The sequence below is a fragment of the Rhineura floridana genome, chromosome 5 (assembly GCF_030035675.1).
Source record: "Rhineura floridana isolate rRhiFlo1 chromosome 5, rRhiFlo1.hap2, whole genome shotgun sequence".
Lineage (NCBI taxonomy): Eukaryota > Metazoa > Chordata > Lepidosauria > Squamata > Rhineuridae > Rhineura > Rhineura floridana.
In genome coordinates, this window is record NC_084484.1 from 98,208,286 (window position 1) to 98,218,373 (window position 10,088).

Below are 10,088 nucleotides of genomic sequence, written 5' to 3' on the forward strand. Positions count from 1 at the left end.
GTCTCTGGCACCACTATGACCCTGGCCTGTGTGGTGGCTACCAGAGCCTCCATCGCTGCTGCTGAGGCCTGCACAATGTGCACGGCTGCCACTAATGATACCTGCATGACCTGTGTGGCAGCCACCATCCTAGGATAACCTGACCTCTCACCCAGCAGTCTTTGCTGCTGTGCCCCGCTACCACTGGATAGCCTACCCACTCACCCAGCAATCTTTGCCACCACACCATGCCCCCGCCAGCATGCCACATGACGTCATGATGGTGTGAGGGCTAACTTTTTTATTATATAGGAAGATATATCAATCCCATAACCTCCAGGTTAGATTACTGTAATGCGCTCTATGTGGGGCTGCCCTTGAGGTTGGTCTGGAAGCTGCAGCTGGTGCAAAATGCGGCTGCGAGACTGCTCACTGGAGCAGGGTATCGCCAACATGTCACCCTTCTGCTGAAGGAATTACACTGGCTGTCCATTTGCTACCTGGCCAAGTTCAAGGTTCTAGTTTTGGTGTACAAAGCCCTATACAGCTCAGGACCAGGATACCTGAAAGACCATCTTATCCCTTATATATGTTGCGGTCCCCCAAACTTTTGGTATTGGAGGATCTCAACATTCATGCTGAGACCGCTTTGTCCGGGGCAGTTCAGGACTTCATGGCCTCCATGACAGCCATGGGGCTGTCTCAATTTGCTATTGGCCCTACGCATATTTCGGGGCATACTCTAGACCTGATTTTTGCCACTGGATTAGGGGATGGTGATCTGGGAGTGAGGGATTTTACATCTATTCCTTTGTCATGGTCAGATCACCGCCTATTGAGGTTTAGACTCACAATGTTTTCTTCCCTCTGCAAGGGTGGAGGACCAATTAAGATGGTCCGTCCCCGGAGACTAATGAATCCTGAGGGTTTTCAGAAGGCTCTTGGGAGTTTTCCGGCTGATAAAACTGACGCTCCTGTCGAAACCCTGGTCCACCTGTGGAATACGGAAATGACCCGGGCAGCTGACACAATCGCCCCAGTGCGCCCTCTCCTTTGCAGAGCTCAATTGGCTCCATGGTTTACCCCGGAGCTAAGAGTGATGAAGCAAGAAAGGAGACGGCTTGAGTGCAAATGGAGACGAACTCCGGACGGCTGTAACCTTGCGCTTGTGAAGGTCTCTACCAAGCTCTATGTGAAGGCGGTGAGGGCAGCAAAGAAGCAGTACTTTGCTGCCTCCATTCAGTCATCTTCCAACCGCCCAGCGGAGCTTTATAAAGTTGTTCGGGGACTCTTACATTCTGGTCCTCAGAACGCAATAATATCATCAACAGCTCGCTGTAATGAGTTTGCGAGACACTTCCAAGATAAGATCACGAACATCCGCCGGGACCTTGACTCCAATATTGTAGCAGTTGATCCTAATGAGGTGTCCAGAGCACAGTCTTGTCCTGTTTTATTGGATGAGTTTCAGTTGGTACAGCTCGAGGATGTGGACAGGGTGCTTGGACAGGTGCGGGTGACCACGTCCGCTCTGGATCCTTGCCCCTCGTGGCTAATAAAAGCTAGCAGGAATGGAACAGCTGGATGGGCCAAGGAGGTGATCAATGCCTCTTTACAAGAGGGAGTGGTACCACTCTGTCTGAAACAGGCGGTGGTAAAACTGCTCCTAAAAAAAACCTCCTTGGACCCTGAAAATTTTGACAACTATAGACCGGTAGCGAATGTTCCATTCCTGGGCAAGGTTTTAGAGCGCGTGGTCGCTCGCCAACTGCAGGTTCTCCTGGATAAAACTGATTATCTGGATCCATTTCAATCGGGCTTTCGGCCGGGGTTTGGTACAGAAACAGCCTTGGTCGCCCTGTATGATGACCTCTGTCGGGAGAAAGACAGAGGGAGTGTAACTCTGTTGGTTCTCCTGGATCTCTCAGCTGCTTTTGATACCATCGACCATGGTATCCTTCTGGGGCGACTGGCGGATTTGGGAGTTGGAGGCACTGCTTGGCAGTGGCTGTACTCCTACCTCGAGAATCGTCTCCAGAAGTTGGTGCTTGGGGAGCATTACTCGAGTCCCTGGGTACTCCAATATGGGGTCCCGCAGGGTTCGGTTCTGTCCCCCATGCTTTTCAATATCTATATGAAGCCGCTGGGCGAGGTCATTAGGAGATTTGGAGTGCGTTTCCAGCAATATGCTGATGATACGCAGCTCTACTTCTCCTTTTCATCTTCTTCAGGTGAAGCTGTTGATGTACTAAACCACTGCCTGGCTGCGATAATGAACTGGATGAGAGCTAATAAACTGAGACTCAATCCTGACAAGACTGAGATGCTGTTGGTGGGGGATCTCTCTGCCCAGATGGCTGATGTCCGACCTGCCCTAGATGGGGTTACACTCCCCCTAAAGGAGCAGGTCCGTAGTTTGGGGGTCTTATTAGATCCGCTCCTGTCATTGGAGGCCCAGGTAGCCTCGGTGGCACGGAATGCATTCTACCAGCTTCGGCTGGTAGCCCAACTACGACCCTATCTGGACAGGGAGAACCTTGCCACAGTTATCCATGCTCTGGTAACCTCTAGATTGGACTACTGTAATGCACTCTACGTAGGGTTACCTCTGAAGACGGTTCGGAAACTTCAGCTGGTGCAGAATGCTGCGGCCAGAGTTCTTACTGGGGCTAAAAGATATGATCATATAACTCCTGTCCTGGCCCAGCTGCATTGGCTACCAATATGTTTCCAGGCCAGATTCAAAGTGTTGGTTCTCACCTATAAAGCCCTTAACGACATTGGACCGCAATACCTGGTGGAATGCCTCTCCCGCTATGTACCTGCCCGTTCACTGCGCTTGACGTCGAAGGCCCTTCTCCGGGTTCCAACGCATATGGAGGCCCGGAGAGTAATAACCAGAGCTAGGGCCTTCTCAGTGGTGGCCCCTGAGTTATGGAACGCCCTCCCTGATGAGATACGCCTGGCGCCTTCTTTGTTATCTTTTCGGCGCCAGGTAAAGACCTACCTCTTTGCCCAGGCATTTTAAATTTAAATTTAAATTTAATTTTAATTTGCTTTTGTCTTAATTTTGTCTATATATTCTTTATAGCGTATTGTTCTCACGTTTACTTGTATTTTACTTGTATTTTAATCTGTTTTTACCTTTTTGTACACCGCCCTGAGAGCTTGTTGCTATAGGGCAGTTTAAAAATGTAATAATAAAATAAATAAAAAATAAAAAATATGCAGTCGATCACCATGCTCTGCAGGTGAGGGCCTCCTGTAGATACCATCTTATCAGGAGGTCTGTTGTGCGCAACAACAAAGGAAACGGACCTTTAGTGTGGAATTCCCACCCCTTAAATATTAGACGGGTGCAATCTCTGTTATCTTTTCAGCACCAATTGAAGACCTTCCTCTTTCAACTAGCATTTTAAGTTGAGACCTTATCCCAGTCTGTGTCTGTTTTGGAATTGCTTTTTAATATGTTGTTAAACCTTTTTTTAAAAGCAAATATGTTTTTAAATCTTTTTTTAAAAAGATGTTTTTAAAGCTTCTTAAAAAATGTTTTTAAAGCTGTTTTGTTTTAATATATTTTAAAGTCTGTTTTTATGATGTTTTAAACTGTATTTAGTGCTTTTGTTTGCCACCCTGGGCTCCTACTGGTAGGAAGGGCGGGATATAAATTAAATAATAAATAAATAAATAAATAGTCTAGGACAGCCTTTGCCAACCTGGTGCCCTCCAGATGTTTTAGTGGGTGTGAAAAGGGGAGTAGCAGAAAATGAGGCTTGATTCGCCTACCCCAAAACAAATTGTCTGTGATCCCAAGTGGAGTGGTTTGGAGACCGATTTCACCCGGTTCATTGAAGTATCCCTGTATCGGGTAAACCTGAATTTAGAGAGAAAAAGCATAGACAGTGTTGTTGTTTGAGGGTAACATCATGTGGATTTCGCAAATTAAATGGGAATGGAAATAGCTGCAAACACACAGTAAACTCCAGTGTGGACAAGCCTAGCTAGAAACATTCTGTTCTCCACTCCTTGCAGAGATTACAAACCCTTTCTTCCTCCACAAATATTCTACTCGTCATAATCATGGGCCTTTCCCTAGTTTACATATCAATCTATACATCTACAGGTTGAATGCCTTTCCCTCCTCCTTGAATAGCATCAACTAGTTCCACAAACCAGGGATGGGGAAAAGCAATTCCACATTGAAGGGAGCTCACTTGGGCTCCAGTAGCTCTTTAGGATGATGCACTGGACACAATTGCCCTGTTCACCTGTCTGAACAGGAGATACTGACTGTGTGGAGAGGAGGGTGGATCATGAGGGTAGGCCCAGCCTCCTCTCTCTATGTGTTCATCAGCTTACACTGTGCAGAAGACAAGCCAATGAATGCAACGTTAGGCCGAGGCCTCTGCCATGATCCCCCCCTCCCTCGATTCATTCAGTTTTCTCTGATTGTGTGAACACTTCTGATTGACCTTTTGTCTCCATTCTCTCCATTTTCTGCTGTTCACAGAACTAGTGCTTGAGTGTGCTGCTTTCCCTCTTCCTCCCACACCCTTTTCCTTTTGTGTCATGTCTCTTCAGATTGCAAGCATAGAACATGGACTGCCTTTGCACAGATATTTGAAAGGTGTTCCAGGAGACTTTTTCAGCTGAAGAGTGGGATAAAAATGCTTGTCATAATAATGATGGTGATAATAAACACCATCTGTTGCTGTTGCTGAAAAATACTGAACAATAGCTTTTGTCCTTAAAGTTCACCCAGACTTTGGCTTCCTACCCTCCTGTTTTGGTGTCACACAACTGAGAAAGGCCAATAACCTTTCAGCGCCTTTCATGTTCTCCACAAAATACTCCTGGAGAGGCAGGGGGAACCAGGTACCAGCTGTGTGGTGGCAACAATGGATGAAGTACATGGTACATCTGGACTGGAGTATGGAAATTTGGAGCGATGTACTAAAGCAGTGCTTCCCAGTTTGAAAATGAGAGCCATGTGCTGGATACTCCCTTAGTGTTAGAACATGATGTTCTTATGAGGTAGTGCTGAGCAAAAGGCCCACCAAAAGGGAGGTTGGCCAAAGCACGTTTTCTTTTATTTGGTGGATTTTGACTTGACTTGAGATGGAGCCTTGCTGTAAAATTGAGATTTGGTTTGGGCTTGGAGAATTTTAATTAAACATTATACATGTTGTAATACCATGAGAAATGCTCATTGTTTTGTCCTTTAGAACAAATGTACTAACCTTCAACTCTTACAATAAATCCATGGCCTGTGGTATTTATATTAAAACTTACAAATATTATTAGAATTAGGACAGACAAGGAAACAAATGATTTATAGAAAAGTGGTCTATATGTATTATGTTTTAGAATTATTTATTTATTTATTTATTTTATTTTATTTTATTTTATTAGATTTATATACCGCCCGACTAGCATTAGCTCTCTGGGCGGTGAACAACAGAATATAAAAATACAAAACATCTCAGATCTCATAATAAATACAGCATAAACATATATAAAACAAGAAATCAAAAACAATTACAACAAAATTTAAAACTAAAACGAGTTACATATTAAAACGCCATAGCAAAGAGGCAAGTCTTAACCTGGCGCCGAAAGGAGAGCAATGTCGGCGCCATACGCACCTCTTCGGGGAGACTGTTCCACAGTTCGGGGGCCACCACTGAGAAGGCCCTAGATCTTGTCACCATCCTCCGAGCCTCCCTATGAGACGGAAGTCGGAGGAGGGCCTTCGATGTGGAGCGTAGTGTACGAGCAGGTTTGTATCGGGAGAGGCGTTCTGATAGGTATTGTGGTCCCGTGCCGTATAGGGCTTTATAGGTCAAAACCAACACTTTGAATCTAGCCCGGAAGCATATTGGCAGCCAGTGCAAGCGAGCCAGAACAGGTGTTATGTGTTCCGACCGCCTGGTCCCCATTATTAATCTGGCCGCCGCATTTTGGACAAGCTGTAGTTTCCGAACTGTCTTCAAAGGCAGCCCTACGTAGAGCGCATTGCAGTAGTCCAGTCATGAGGTTACCAGAGCATGTACGACTGATGTTAGGTCCTTCCTGCTCAGATAGGGACGTAGCTGGGCTACCAGCCGAAGCTGGTAGAAAGCATTCCGTGCCACCGATGCCACTTGGGCCTCAAGTGACAGGGAAGGATCTAAAAGAACCTCCAGACTACGAACCCGGTCCTTTAGGGGGAGTGTAACCCCATCCAGGACAGGGTGTATATCCACCATCCGATCCGGGAAACTGTTCACCAGCAGCATCTCAGTCTTGTCTGGATTGAGCCTCAGTTTGTTAGCTCTCATCCAGTCCATTATCGCAGTCAGGCAACGGTTCAGCACATCGACAGCCTCACCTGAGGAGGATGAAAAGGAGAAATAGAGCTGCGTGTCATCAGCGTACTGGTGGCAACGCACTCCATAGCTCCTGATGACCGCACTCAACGGCTTCATATAGATGTTGAAAAGCATGGGATATAAATAAAATGCACAACCTTATGAGTTAGTGGGAACTTTATGAAATAGGAAAGAAAAGATACATCAGGATTTAAATATAATGTATAAAGTTAAATTAATCAGAATTATTTGTAATATAAGAATTTGTTGTATAGTGTTATTTTTTTAATATGTAAGTATTTGCCGTATCTGTCTATCTATCGACATGGTCCTCCCCACTGGAACCCAAGAGAGCAATCTGGGCTGGCCCTTGTCAATTTATTATTCTATAGCTCAGATTTGAGAGCCAGTGTGATGTAGTGGTTAAAGTGTTGGACTAGGACCTGGGAGATCAGGGTTCAAATCCCCACACAACCATGAAGCTCACTGGGTGAACTTGGGCCAGTCACTGCCTCTCAGCCTCAGAGGAAGGCAATGGTAAACCCCCTCTGAATATCGCTTACCATGAAAATTCTATTCATAGGGTTGCCGTGAGTCAGAATTGACTTGAAGGCAGTCCATTTCCATTTTCAGTGCAGACTTACCCAACCTTTGGGTCCCCAGATGTTGCAGGACTACAACTCCCATCAGCCCCCAAACTCCCATCAGCCCCAGCCTTCTTGACCAATGGTCAGGAATTATGGGAACTGTAGTCCAGCAAAATCTGGGAGCCCAAAGGTTGGGAAAGGCTGCTGTAGTGATTAGCAGACTGTTAATGTAAAATAAGTGTCAAATAGCAGGGTCCAATTCCACTCAAGCTGTGGCCCTGGATTGGGATGCATATTCCAATCTGGACTGAAAAATTGTTTCAGCCAGTTTCATGGTGCCTTAATGAACATCATGATGGGGATGGGGAGCAGAGCTAGATAACACCTGCATCCACAAAGGCTGTGTAGGCAGAAGGCTGTTTCATTGCGTGGATCAGGACAGCGTCATGCAAACTGGCTCCTTTACTTCACAGAGTTTGCCAATAGCTCATACACACATACTTTCATTTTTCCATTCTGTACAAGGATTATTAGTGGGCAAAAACTCATTTTCTCTTATGATTTCTAACTGGCATCTCAGTTTAGTTGAACTTTGAATGAGTGAGTTGCAATTGCTCATTCTAAAGTTAAAGTACAGTCCTAACCTCAGGCAGAAATCCAAAGTGGCTCCTCCTGATTTGTCCCATGATTAATGAGACATCATTGCCAACTCCTTTAGGCTTCATTCTTCACCTCAGCAGAAGTACAGCTATCATCTCAAACCAAAGACCTTTAAAAACTCACTGCAGCAAAGGGGAGAGGCGTGGGGATTTTCCACACTTTGCTCTGTGACTATTCAAGTTTCCCCTTTTCAGGCTAAGTACTGGTGTTAGGGTAATGCAAAGACATGAGCAATTATGTGCCTGTTGCAGAATAACATTTCAGACAGCACACACACTGCAAGGTCCCCAAAAGCCAGAATTACAGTTTATCTGGCTCAAAATACAGTAACACCTCCATTAACAATCGTACATGAATAAAGCTCCTTTTAAGGAAGGCTTTTAAAAGGTGAAACTGATTAGCTCTGCTTTGTTCTACCTAAACTTTCAAGCCTGTTCCTTTTCTTCAAGGTGAAACTGACCGGCCAATGTCTTTGGTTTGCTATGGATAAAGTTTCAAGTGTGTCTTTGCTTTAAGGTGAAGCTGATCAGCCTGGGTCTGCTTTGCATTAAATAGGTATCTTGCTTTTCCCCAGGACTGGGGATGGAAGAATCCAGTACAATTCAGAGGAGGAGAAGGAGCGGGTATGGGTGGGTGTCAGCTAGGCACTCTTTAAAGCCTCTGTTGAAGCTGCCCCTGCCATCTATGAGCAGGTGTAGGAACCTATCCTTCTTCTTTCCATGATAGTCCTACCTCTGGTACCAAATTTTCTGTTAAAGAGGTAATGTCCAGGGCAACATTTACTTTAACTGAGGTACTGCTGTATATTGAAGTTGCTGGAAAAACATCATAGATCCTGTGCAGCCAATGAACAGCCACACATTTCTTTTGCTATAAGCTGACTATCTGGAAAATGCCTCTAGCTTGAATTAGTGTACAGTTGTAAGTTTGTAAGCAAAACTACTCCTTTTTCTTTTCAAAAAGGCAACGAAGACTAAATCTGACCACTCACTTACATAGGAACCTTTAAAATTCTATTTTCTAAAACAGAGCAACACCCTTCCCTTTGTTTCTGTAATGGCCTATACATTACAGAAACCTCTGTGCTTTTGGAGTCCTCAACCGGAGTGTGCAACAAGAGGTACAACTTTGGTGGCTTTTCTAACAGTCAATGTGTGTCTTCTCTTGCACATGCTGCAGAGGCCTGAACAGGTCTTGCAGTCATTGTCATATATGCTGGGAACACAAAGTGACTTAGTACAGGGTGAAGTCATCAGTGCACAGTCATTGTAAGATTTGATCATCACTACTGTTGAAAACCCACCACAAATTATGTAATGCTACATTTTGGAAATGAGAGGTAGTGGGGCTTAAGTCTGCTCTGAATTAACACTGCTTGATCTGGAAGTCCTTTCTAGCTAAATCAAGGCAGGTTAGGGCTAGCTGTGGTTATTGAATGGTGAAGGAATGGCTCTCCACACATACTCACAGGGACTCTGTTCTTCGCTTGTTTTTGTGCTGAGCAATGCTATTAAAACCACTCCCAAAGCAGAGCTCAAACTAACCTCTGATTATCATCAAGGAAAAAAAGAAAAGATGTGAGCCTAAGAGATTACTGAAGTCTTATGCTCTCCAGAACATATGTGAATAGTTTAGGCAAACAAATTAAAGACTACAACTAACCACGAGTTTGATGAGTTAACAAATGGTTAAAACAAAACATCCAGCTCACCACTCTTTAGGAGACTAATAAAGTAGTTAGGACATTTTTAGTGCTATGATGAAATATCTCTTCTGCTTTACTATAAATGATTACAGGTCTTTGCAATCATTGCCTGTCCTTCAGTAGAAATACAGAAATGTTTAGTACACCAAATTTACCACGTTAGCACATTTGCCTTATAATTCAGAACCTGTTTCATAACTTTGTAGGCAGCCATACATGTTCACATAATAATCGCCTATGACTTAGCTGGTGATTTGATTCTCAGTTCCTATATTTCTTTTTTAGTCAGTGTAAAATTTTGTTTCTTCCATGCTGGAGAACAGCAGCTGCCCCAGGTCCACTGGTACAATGGATATGTGCATGTCAGGTGTCATGGTAACCTTTGTGGATACTGCCTGTGATGTCACTGGGGATGATTAACTCTTAGCAAAGAGTGTATGTCCATATCCACTAAAAACAGGTATGTAGGGCCGCTGCCTCACACCAGTATCCCACCAGTTCCAAAAAGAACTTCATTGAGTAGTTTGTGCTCCTTCGCTTTTGCATGTTTCCACTTTAAAAGGCTTTCCTTAGAAAAACCGACTGCAGTAGAAGCTCCCCAGACCTCAGTCAGTTTTACTGTTTTTATGCCAGATTTGGGGAAGTGGATAGAATTAAGAAAAAGGCTTTTTTCCTCTTGCAGCAAGTTTCCCCTCCTTCCATTACATTTGCAGTTTTTCATTATGATCCATTGTTGGATCAGGGCCAGTGGTAGAGTTGTAGTAAAGTGTAAGATGCTCCCTTTCTCTCCATAAATGACAAGACTAT